This window comes from Mesoplodon bidens, assembly GCF_964165515.1.
Source record: "Mesoplodon bidens genome assembly, chromosome: 18".
Lineage (NCBI taxonomy): Eukaryota > Metazoa > Chordata > Mammalia > Artiodactyla > Ziphiidae > Mesoplodon > Mesoplodon bidens.
This window is the reverse complement of record NC_138175.1, coordinates 31115216-31126413: the sequence shown is the minus strand read 5'-3', so window position 1 is coordinate 31126413 and position 11198 is coordinate 31115216.

The following is an 11198-nucleotide window of genomic DNA, read 5'->3' as shown; positions in this document are numbered from 1 at the left end:
ATGTTCCTGGTCTATGTGTTCCCAGCCAATCAGGAGGGGAAATAGTGTCTAGAATCAGATAGACCTGGATTCAAATCCCAGCTCTGCCACATCCAGAGTGTATAAATTTGGGTTGTCACTTACCTCTCTAGATTGGCTTTTCTCACCTGAAAACTGGAGATCAGAATATTTGCTTTATGAGAATGTGATATTCCTTTGGTTAATGCTTAACCTAACTGCTGTAATAGGAAGCCTTAATCTCAGTGGCTTAACACATGGAAGATTATTTCTCACTCAAGTAATGTCCTAAATGGGTGTTTCTGATTGGTGGATAGCTCTTCTGCAAGTGACGGGGCAGGTTTCTTCCATCTTTGGTTCTTTAACACATGGCTCCAAGGTTCCCGTACTTGTGTGTATCAAGTGGACAAGGAGAAGTAAGCATGGAGGATCACCCGTGGGAGGGTTTATACACATCAGTCCTGCCCACATTCCATTGGCTAGAACTCAGCCAAGTGGTGTGGCAGCCATGAAGCTGCACCTTTCAGGGCTCCTGATGTGGGGAATATAGGCAGCCCAAGCTGCTGTCTTTCTGGATTTACCATCACATCCCAGTGAAGGGAGCCCATGCTTCTCCTGGGCTGTTCCCAGCCAAAGACTAATCATGGCAGAAGTCATCAGCTAGGACCATTCTGATAAGATCAGGGACTCTCCTCCAGTGGGCGACTCGAGCTTGAAGACCTCCCTTTGGCCTGGCAGAAACTTTCTTGGAGGTGTGATGCAGTCTGAGACTTTTCCTACAAGATCCTCCATTTTCCTAACTTTATTCCCACAGGCGTCAGACCCTCATGTGGCCTGAAAGCTCTCTCTGCTTCCTTCTTCTCCCTCCCCCAGTGAAACCCTTGCATGTCTAATCCCCTCACATGGTGTCTACTCAGCCAACCTGAACTAATGCACATGACTACACTTACCTGCAAGGGAGTCTGGGAAATGTAGTTTATCTGTGTGTCCAGGAGGAAGAGGAAGTGGGTGTGATGAACAGTGAGCCAGTCTCTGGCACAGACATAATGAGGATAAAGATACTATGTAAAGTACATAGCTCCCTGCCTGACATAGGACAAGGTAGTAAGTGGCTGTTCTTGTCACTGTTGCCATTTGTCCCCTGATATCAAGTGCCTGCAAACATGTGGTGCATCTCTTTCTCATCCCCACTCTTGGCTTGGCCCAGCAGGTGGTCTGACACTCCCTAGGGTTCTTACGAATCAAAGTAGGGAAAGTCACAGACACATGTCCTGAGATGGGGAGATTAGTGGGACAGAAGCCACTTCCGGGAACATCTCCTTGCCAGCAGCCACAATTCACCCTCCACCTGGCTCACCCCTCAGATCGGAGCCCGGTGCCATGGTGTGACATGACCAGCTTAGCCAACGCTGGCCCCTGGGAGAAGACCAGGCATCCCAGAAGGAGCATCTTTGCGCATCCCCCGCCATCTCCCTCCACGCCTGCTTCTGAGGGCCGCCACTGCTTTAAGAGTCCCATAAATGCTGATAATTGCTGCATTAAACTTCAGTTTATTATTTTCTCTGGGTGCAGGTATGTGGATGATATGAGGCCTCGCTGCATTTACATACAAATTGAAGATTTTTATTAATCAGTCCAGTACCAGGGATCCAACGGTAACAGTCCATCAGGCCCTTAAATACATTTGGTGACATTTTTACCATGCATTAGCATGATAGGGCAAGGCGAATATAATGTACCAATGATTGCTTTTCCATTGAAAGCACAAACGGTTTCATTTTTCCTGTCATCTCAAATAAGTGTTAAAGAGGGTTTGGAGGCTGTTGTGTCCGCGCCGTATGCTCGGGACTTACAAACAGTGATGAGGGCATTAAATAACCATTAGCGTCTCGGCCTGGACCATGGTACCGTCCCTCCTCTTCAGAATTTATTCTTTGATTTAAAGTGAAGGCAATCTGTGGTTGCTTTCATAAAGTCCTGCGGCCCCCCTCCATTCTCCCTCCAACAAAATGTATTACAACAGTAATTTTATGACTGTTAAAATAACTGTCGTTAACAAGCACTTAATTAAAATGTACAATAAATAGCCGACCACAGCCTTATCTGCTCTCTGGAGCGGCCACGGCCCGAGACTGCAATGCCCAGGCCTGCTGTTGCCCAGCTTGTTTGCAGATTAATTGCTTTTCAAGCTGGCAGGAGCTGCCTCTTCAGCAGCCAGATCGTAAATGACCAGATAGGAACTTTATCAATCAGGCGAGTGCGTCTGTGACCGCTGGTGGACGGGCAGGAAGCCTGGGGGCAGGCGGAGGGCAAGGTTTGGGTTGGGTAGGTGGCCTTCCTGACTGGGGGCGGAGTGGGCAGCCATAGAGGTGGCAGAATCTGGATGATGGCGAAAACCCGAGCGAGGTGCTCCCCGGTGGACTGGCCTGCTCCAGCCCTCATTTGGATAGCTCTGGCATAATAACAGTTGTGATAATAATAATAATCGTCATAGCTAGCACTTACTCTGTATTGCTACTTTATTTTTATCAGTGTATTTAATTGTCACAAGAATTTTATGAGGTTGTGATTCCTAGGATTCTCGTTGACAGATGAGGAAACTGAGGCTCAGAGAGGTTAAGTGACTAACCCAGGGTCACACAGTGCATAAGTCACTCAGCTGGAATTCAGACCCAAGAAGGAGTGCTTCATGGGAGGGGTGCTTTACCACCGCTGGGGTGCTCATAGTAGATGTGAATTTACTGCACGCCTGTCAAGTGCCTGGGACTGTGCTAAATTCTTTACATGTATTACTTCCTGTGAGTGCTCATTCCTTTTATAAACTTATTTATGAAGTGCCTACTATGTATCAGGCCTCTGCTAGATGCTAGAGGTACAGTGGTGAGCCTGGGGATCTGACCTCTGCCCCTAGACAGCACACAGGCCATGGGGAAGGCAGCTGTCGAGTAGATAATGGACAGCAGAGTTCCTTAAAAAAGGTGTGTGTGTATGTGTGTGTGTGTGTATGGGCAAGGAAAGCTCTCAGGAGCAAGTGACTTTTATTTTTTTTTTCTGTACACGGGCCTCTCACTGTTGTGGCCTCTCCCGTTGCGGAGCACAGGCTCCGGATGCGCAGGCTCAGCAGCCATGGCTCACGGGCCCAGCTGCTCCGCGGCATGTGGGATCTTCCCGGACCGGGGCACAAACCTGTGTCCCCTGCATCGGCAGGCGGACTCTCAACCACTGCGCCACCAGGGAAGCCCACAAGTGACTTTGAAGCTGGGGTTTAAGTGGAGCAGGGACCAGCCAGGTTATGGGCAGGGGAATGAGCATTTCCAGGCAGGGGGGACAGTGTTTGCGAAGGCATGGAGGAGAGAGCGTGGTGTGTCCAAGCAGCTGCGAGAGTTCAATGTGGCTGGGCTTTAGAGTGGTACGTAGGAGTGGCAAGAGATAAGGCTGAGGAAGTCGGCAGGTGCTACGTGGAGGAGGGCCTTTGGACCATTCTGATTGATGCTGAACTGCTTAGGAGTCTTACTGAGTGAGGACTGTGTTTACAGAGTAGCCCAGCATCCACTCTACTGATGGTCCCTGTCACCGTTCACAATCTCTGGCTTGGTTTCTGTCGAAACTTGCCCATGGTGATCAGTATGATGGGGTGGAAAGGACAGAGGCTTATCGTTGGATCAAAAAGCCCTGGCATGGGCTACTTGTGTCACTTTGGGTAAGTTACGGTCTGGACGAGCTATAGTTTCCTCTTTGGGAAAATGGGAATAATTTTTCTCAGCATTGTTGGGAGCAGTAAATGAAATCATGGTTCCTTTAGAGGTATGGTTCTCCTCCCTTTGCCCGCTGGTGACTTAGATTCTGATTTTATTGTGTGCTTGTCAGGAGACCACTGATCTAGAAGAGAAACCCATGGACCACTGAGGCAGTGTTTGCAACTGTGGGATGAATACCAAGGGTTTAGGCCCTGCAAGGAGAGCACTGGGTGACATTGTGACATAGAATTTCATAGCATGGACTGTGTTGCTTTTCAACCCTCTTTCAATTGTAATTAAGTAAAAAGGAGAGCCTCAGTTTGGTGCTAATATGCCCTCGACACTTTCACCACTCTTTTTAATCTCCCTTTAAACAAAGACAGATTATAAAGACAGAAAATAGGGCTGGGAGGAGGGGGGATGGGGAGCTACTATTTAATGGATATGGAGTTTCAGTTTGGGAAGATGAAAGAAGTTCTAGAAATGAAGGCTGGTAATAGGTGCACAACAATAAGAAGACACAATGCCCTGAGCTAATTGAACACATAAAAATAGTGAAAATGGTAAATGTTCTATTGTGTGTGTCTTCCCACAATAAAAACACCAAAAAACAAAACAGACAGAGTAGGCTTCAGGCAGAGGTTGTGGTAGGTAACAGCATTGAAGCAGACTTGAATAGTATTAGTTTAAAATGTCGTATTTACTCTTAAGGTTGCCTTTTATTGAGGACAGAGAATACTGGCTTTCCATTTCCAAATACCCACTTGATTCACTTTCCTTTTGAAATACACTTAACTAAGCCAGAGTAGGTAAGTACCAGTAGGTAAATACCAGTGCGTGGAAAGGGCAAAATCATGAATCTGGAGCAGGAATGCCTGAACTTGGGGCATCAGTGCCTGAGTCCAATTTTCAGGTGGACACCTGCAGCCTGGAGGGCAGCACTGGACCCAAAGCCTGTAACAGAGCAGAGGTTCCTCTGTATCCCCTCCTGCCCACCCACCTTCTGATTCCCTTGATTCTTTGCCTTGGACTGCCTTCACTTTCCACTGTCCCCAGAAGCTAAGAAGAATTGGGAAGAGAGAGGAAGTAAATGATGAGGCACCCTGTGTCTTCTCCTGTGCAATGACTTTCCAGAGATGACCCTTTTTAGGAGAGCTCTGCATCTCCCTCCCTCTGAATTTGCAGCTTTCAGAAGCAGTTGGTGGTTCCATGGATGCTCAGCTAGTTGGGATCAAATTGTTGAAGGGTTGATGGCCCAGCACCTGCCAGAATCTCATATCAAACCTAAATTCAACCCAAATACAAATTTCCTTCAGCTTCCACAAGCTTCTAGGTCTTATTTCTCATGTCTGGGTGGTTGTACAATGTGGCCCCTCTCTTTGGTATCAGTGTTCAGGGCCCCTGACTGTGGCTGGGAAGCAGGGGCTTGGGAGATCTAACCTGGCTTGAGGAAGGGTGCTGGGGAACCCTTGGGAGACTAGGTGGTGTGGAGAGAAGACTTAGGGCCTCTCTCTCCACTAAGGAGATTGAACTAAGCATCAAAATATTAGTATCTCCAGCCTGTGATATCAGCAGATCTCTGGAACTTGATTAAGTTTTGGAAGGCATAACTTGAAATGTATTTGTGAAGCAGACTTGGTGGGCAAAGGAGACCAGATTTTGGTCAGACAGAGGTTCAGCGCAGCAGAGGTGGGTGGTTTGGAAGGCAGGTGTTTATCCTGGTTCTGCCAAATCAGCTGCACATTTGAACCAAACATTGCTGCCATCTTTCCCCTCCCTCTCCCCAGGGAGTTACCACAGAAGCAAAGGATCATGTTTTGATGTTTTTCTCTGCCGCTAAGTTTTGTCTCTAATTTTAACATTTGGATCATGTTCCGGTCAGATGGGAAAGATCTGTCTGCTCATCTGCAGAAAGAACATACTATTCCCAGTGAAATCTAAGTAACAAGACCTGGCAGTTTCCGAGAATCCTCCCCCTTCTCCTCCCTCCCTGCCACATGTAACCCCTAAAGTTTGTCAGAGCAGGAGAGAGCTGAAATTGCCTTCTTTCTTTCATGACCGTCCCGCTTATACCAGTCAGGAGAGGCTAGGTTATGATGTAGTAACAAATAGCCCCCAATGTCGCATGTCATTGTCCTCAAGCAAAGGTTTATTACTCACTCACACTTCATGTCTGACGTGGCTTGGTGTGGAAACTGGGGCTGGGCAGGAGGGGGACTCTTCTCCATGTGGTTTGTCACTCAGGGACTCAACTGATGCCAGTGGCATCTCCACACGAAGCTTCCAGAGTTCTTCACGTCAGGGGATGTGATGGCTGGAAAGTTGGGCTTGCTCACATCTCATTGGCCACTCTGTGCCCCACTGAAGCCTCTGGGCTTTTGGTCCTTTCTGTATGGCTCTTCTCAAAGCCCAGGTGCTTTCTTCCTCCTTGGGACCCCCTGCCAACCCCACCCCCATGGGCTTCTCAGTGGAGCCCTTTGGGAAGAACTTGTCTTGGATTTATTCCAGACAGTAGTGTGGTGCACCGGTGAAGAGCACAGATTCTAGAGCCAGACTTCCTGGGTTTGAAGCTGAGCCCAAGGAAATGTTCTATCATTTCTGACCCTCAATTTCTCATCTATAAAATAGAGACAGTGACAGTACCCACCTCCGAGGCTTATTGTCAGTATCAAGTTGCCCATATATGTAATATGCTTCAGGAGTTTGCCCGGCACACAGTCAACTCTCTGTAAGCATTGTTTTAATTATGTGACCTGTGGCACTGAATGCCTATTATGAATCAGGCTGCAAGGTGCATGGGAAAATAAGTCTCAGGCCAGCTTGGCGCTTGGCTGGAGATGTTGGGGTCAGCAAGGCATTGCCATTCCAGCCAGGCTGCTGCTGCTCTTTGCCGTTCGTCACTCTCTGCCAGCTTCCTTGCACTTTCCGGAATGAAAATCCATGGCCATGAAAAGGATGTTTCCTCACCCTCATATGCCTCCTGGAGGGAGACCCAAGTGGAGCCTGGGCCCAAAAACAAGGGCAGAGCAGAAAGGAGCTTTGCCTCCTCAAGGGTTTCTAACTCTTTGAAAGTAGACTCCCAGAGCAGCCTGGCTCCTAAAGCCGGGAAAGCAGGGGCAGGCTTTGTATAATTTCTCTGCTGCTAGCTGGGTGATTCTGGCCAAGTCAAGCCTCAGTTTCCTAATCTGAAAAATAGGGGTTATAATATCTATCACACAGTGTGGTCACAATTCTGAGGATCCAGTGACAGAATGTAACAACATGCTTAGGATCAGGCCTGGCACAGAGGAAGTGCTCAGTACAGCTCCCATTACTCTTATAATTACTGATGACAAGAGTGGGGAACTGGGGAAGAGGAAGCCAGAGGATTAAACACGGGTGGGTCCATGCAGCCCCTGTAATCATTTGGGGAGTTCAAACTACCCCAAGGACAAAGGGGCAGCGTTTTATCAAAGTATGACATAACTGGGTCTCCACTTTGGGAAGATTTCTCTGGCTTCCTTCTAGAGAGTGGATTAATAGGAGTAGGACGGGGGCAGAAAAGCATCCAGTAAATGTCTTGGATTAGGATGACATCAGTGGAGGATAGAGAAAAATGGATTCATCATGTATTTAGCAGACAGCGTACTATTACGAGCAAGTGTTTATATAGCATTAACTATGCACCAGGGACTGTTCTAAGCATTTTACACTATTTGCTCATTTGATCATCACAACCACTTTATGAGGTAGGTTCTTCCATCATCAACACCATTTTTTTGATATGGAAACTGAGGCACCAAGAAGTTAAATAACTTGCCCAAGTTTGCACAGCTAGATAGGGGTTGGAGATGGATTTGGAATCAGGAGGTGTGGTTCCACTGTCATCCTCTTAAAACTGGGCATCGATTTGGTGATTGATTGGATACGGAGGAGTGTATCTGTTATCTATGGCCCCAGTGATGCTGCATAGCAACCACCCAAAACCCAGCCGCATAGACCAAGAAACATCTTTTGTGTGTATGCTCATGGGGTCTCCGGGTTGACGGGGTAGTTCTGCTGCTCCGAGCTCACTGGGGGACTCACTCACTGGTCTGTGTTTAGCTGTGGGCCTGCAGGTGGCTTTGCTGGGATGGGTTCTTTCACAAGTCTGAGGTGTCAGGTGGACTCAGTGCTGCTCCATGTTTCATGCTCCAAGAGGCTAGCCTGGGCATGCTCTTGGAAGAGCAGAGGTGCCGAGAGTGATTGGAAACATGAAACTAATGGACCACGGTCACATAGCCATGTGCCGTTGACCAAAACCAGTCCCAAGGCAGCCCTGATGCAAGGGGTGGGGATATGGACTCCACCTCTTGTTGGGCCCAAAGCATGGGTACAGGGAAAGTGAGACACTTGGGCCATTTTGCCCAGGATTTTTGCTCAGGCAGCTAAGTGAACATTACAAGTTGCTGAGAGGAGTGGAAATAGGGCAGTTTATGGGAGAAGATGAGGAGGTTGAGGCTTGGTGAGACCTGATGTCTTGCCCAAGCTTGCACAGTTAGTATAACCAGGGTACAGACTCCAGCTGGTCAGAACTGAAAATTATCCCAGTGACCAGATAGGTGTAGCTCTGTGGCTATTGATGACCTTGCTGTAGGTAATCACTTGGAAATGACGCATATTAACAATTCTGCGTTCAGAAGCCATGTTTTCTGCCAGCTGTGTTCTGGGATGCCCGAGTTTCCTTTCATATACTTTCCTGGCTCATGATGCCTCCCAACGGGCTTCCTTCTTCACACTGAAGGAATTGAACAGACTGTTTTCACCTCCAGGGAATAATCTGGTATTGTGCTGGCCTCTGGGCTGCTGGCCTTTGGGGACTAGAGCAAAATCTTTCCCTAGGACTCCTGGCCTCACCATCCAAAGCTGGCCTAACCCTGCCTCTGGGGCTGGGATGGGCTGGGCTGGGCTGAAGTTGTGGTTGACCCTCTTCCGGTATCATCACTGAAAACCACTCCTGCTCCCCCACTGAAGGGGCTTTGAATGGGTGTGTCTACACGGAGGTGGTCCATGAGCCTGGCTTTCCTTAAATCTCTAGCACCTGAGGCCTCAGGGCCCATTCCGGACACACACGCAGAAGCCTTCCAGGCCTTATGAATCCCTTCCCAGTCAAGGGAAACTTCTCACCTTCTCCAGCAGGGCTGACCCACCTGCAGAACTCATTTCCTGCACGTTTCAGCAGCCTCGGCCTCAACAGCCTTTAGCCCAAGCTGGATCCAAACTCAAACTCCCCAGCCCTGCACCGCTTTGGCAATGGCCTCTAGGCGCCCTGCCTTCTCCCACACTGGACCGTCCTCAGGGAAGCCTCAGGGCCTGTGTGTTCCTTTAAAGCTACTGTTTCTCCTGGAAATGTCACTGGTGCAGGCTAGGAGAGACCCCAGACAATGGTGAGCTCAGAATGGCCCCTCTCCAGCGGAAAGGATCAGGAGCAATCTCACTTCTAATGGGCACATAAAGCCAATACTCAACGAGCACTTACTACCTACAAAGCGTTATGCCAATGTGTTTGCTCTCCCTATCTCCTCTTTCCTTTCTTCCTTCCTCCTCTGCAGAGGGATGCTGTGGGCTTAACAATGAGGAACTTAGGAATCAGCCAGGCCAAAATTTGGGGCAAATGATTTCTTAATCTCCTTTGAGCCTCAGGTCTCCCTTCTGTAAAATGGGTCTTACATATTCCCCTTGTACGGTCATGGAGAGCATTAGAGGTGACGTATGTAAAGGGCCTGGTACACAGTAGGCTCTACGTATGTGCTGGCGGAGCTTTTCATTATTGCTGTTGTTAGTGAGCCCAGAATCCCCGTGGCTGCCCTGGAGCTCTGCTTCCTTCTCCTCCCAGCCTGATTTCTTCCATCCAAGGACCCCGTGGAAAACTACCTACCCTACCGAGATGGGGAAAGGGACACATACCTGTGGCTCATTCTGATGAGTGAGTCTGAGGGCTGGGGATGTACAGTGATGGGGGTTTCTTCCTCCCTCTGTGGAAATGATTTATCAGCTGGCACTGATGACTGTGGCCTGAGATGGAACCCCTGTGGCTGGGAAATAGCAGCACCAAGGAGGAAGGGCTGTGTAACAGGATCGCACATTGGACAGTAAACTGGTTGGTGGGTCAGGCATCTTCCCTCCTTTCCTGACACCCCTCTTGACATCTTCTTCTTTCCTCCTTCATGTGAGACAGCCGTTTCTGCCACTCACCCTCTGTCCAGTATGGCTAACTGGTCCTGCTGACTTAAATCACCGCTTTTTCGTAACCCCCCAAAGTTTACCTCCATCAAGCTGTATTTCCCATTAAATTGTAGTCTCGAGGTAAGAGTCAATTCTGCAACAAATGTGTGGCCACAAGCCTCTTGCTGCTAGTTTATTCTCTGTGCTGGGGTTGCTGGGGTCTGGGATGGTGAGGCCTGGCTCTGTGCAGAGGCACACAGTGGGAATTCTGCCTCTCCCTCCCCCGCCTGCTCCCCTTTGCCTTGGGGAGATCTGCCTGCTAATTGATGGGAAACTTTGGGCTTTGATGCTTAATGGGTCTGTTTTCCAACTCTCTAAACAGATGAGTGAGTGTGAAAAAGAAGTCAACACATAACACAGGCTTCCTTCAGAAGATCTTGAAACAAAGCCAACAGCTGCCAGCATCACTGCAGCGAGAGCATCCCCAGCGTCATGCAGCATGAGACAAATTCCACTTTCTGCTTCAGAGCTAGAAAACTCGGAACTGGGGCTTGCGTCATACAGCAATGAGAAGATCATGGTTCCTTCAATTATTGGCTGTGAAAACTCAGGGAAGTGACTTACTGTGCTGCAATTTCTCCACCTGTAAAATGGGGATGCATAATGGTGCTAGTCCCATAGAATCACACTGCAGATAACATGAGGTAACACGTGGAAAGCATTTAGAATAATGCCTCACATAGAGTCAGCTATTATAGTTTCAATTCAAATGATTATCAGTCAAGCTGAAATGGCTCCGTGACCTTGGACACGTTACGCACATTTTTCATGCCTCAGTTTCCTCATCTGTAGACAAAGGGACAGTCATACCTGTGTCAAGGGGGTAGTTTTAAAAACCATAATTAAAAATTATAAAACCTTATAAAAATCCTTGGTATATTGATTAGCACTTTAGCAGGTTCTCAATAAACTCAGTTTCCTTCCTTTCACTGAGGCTGAATCCCAACAAACGGTAAGTTAAAATAACAAGGTTGTTTCCTTAAGGGAAAAAAAATGTTATTGTAGCATAACAAATCTAAAGCATACATCTCTCTCTCTCTTTTTTTTTTAGCTGCAATGACATTTATTATAGTGTTCTTTGAAATTAATTAATTAATTAATTTTTAATTGAAGGCTAGTGGATTTACAATATTAGTTTCAGGTGTACAATATAGTGAGTCAATATTTTTATAGATAATACTCCATTTAAAGTTATTACTAAATAATGACTGTATTTCCCTT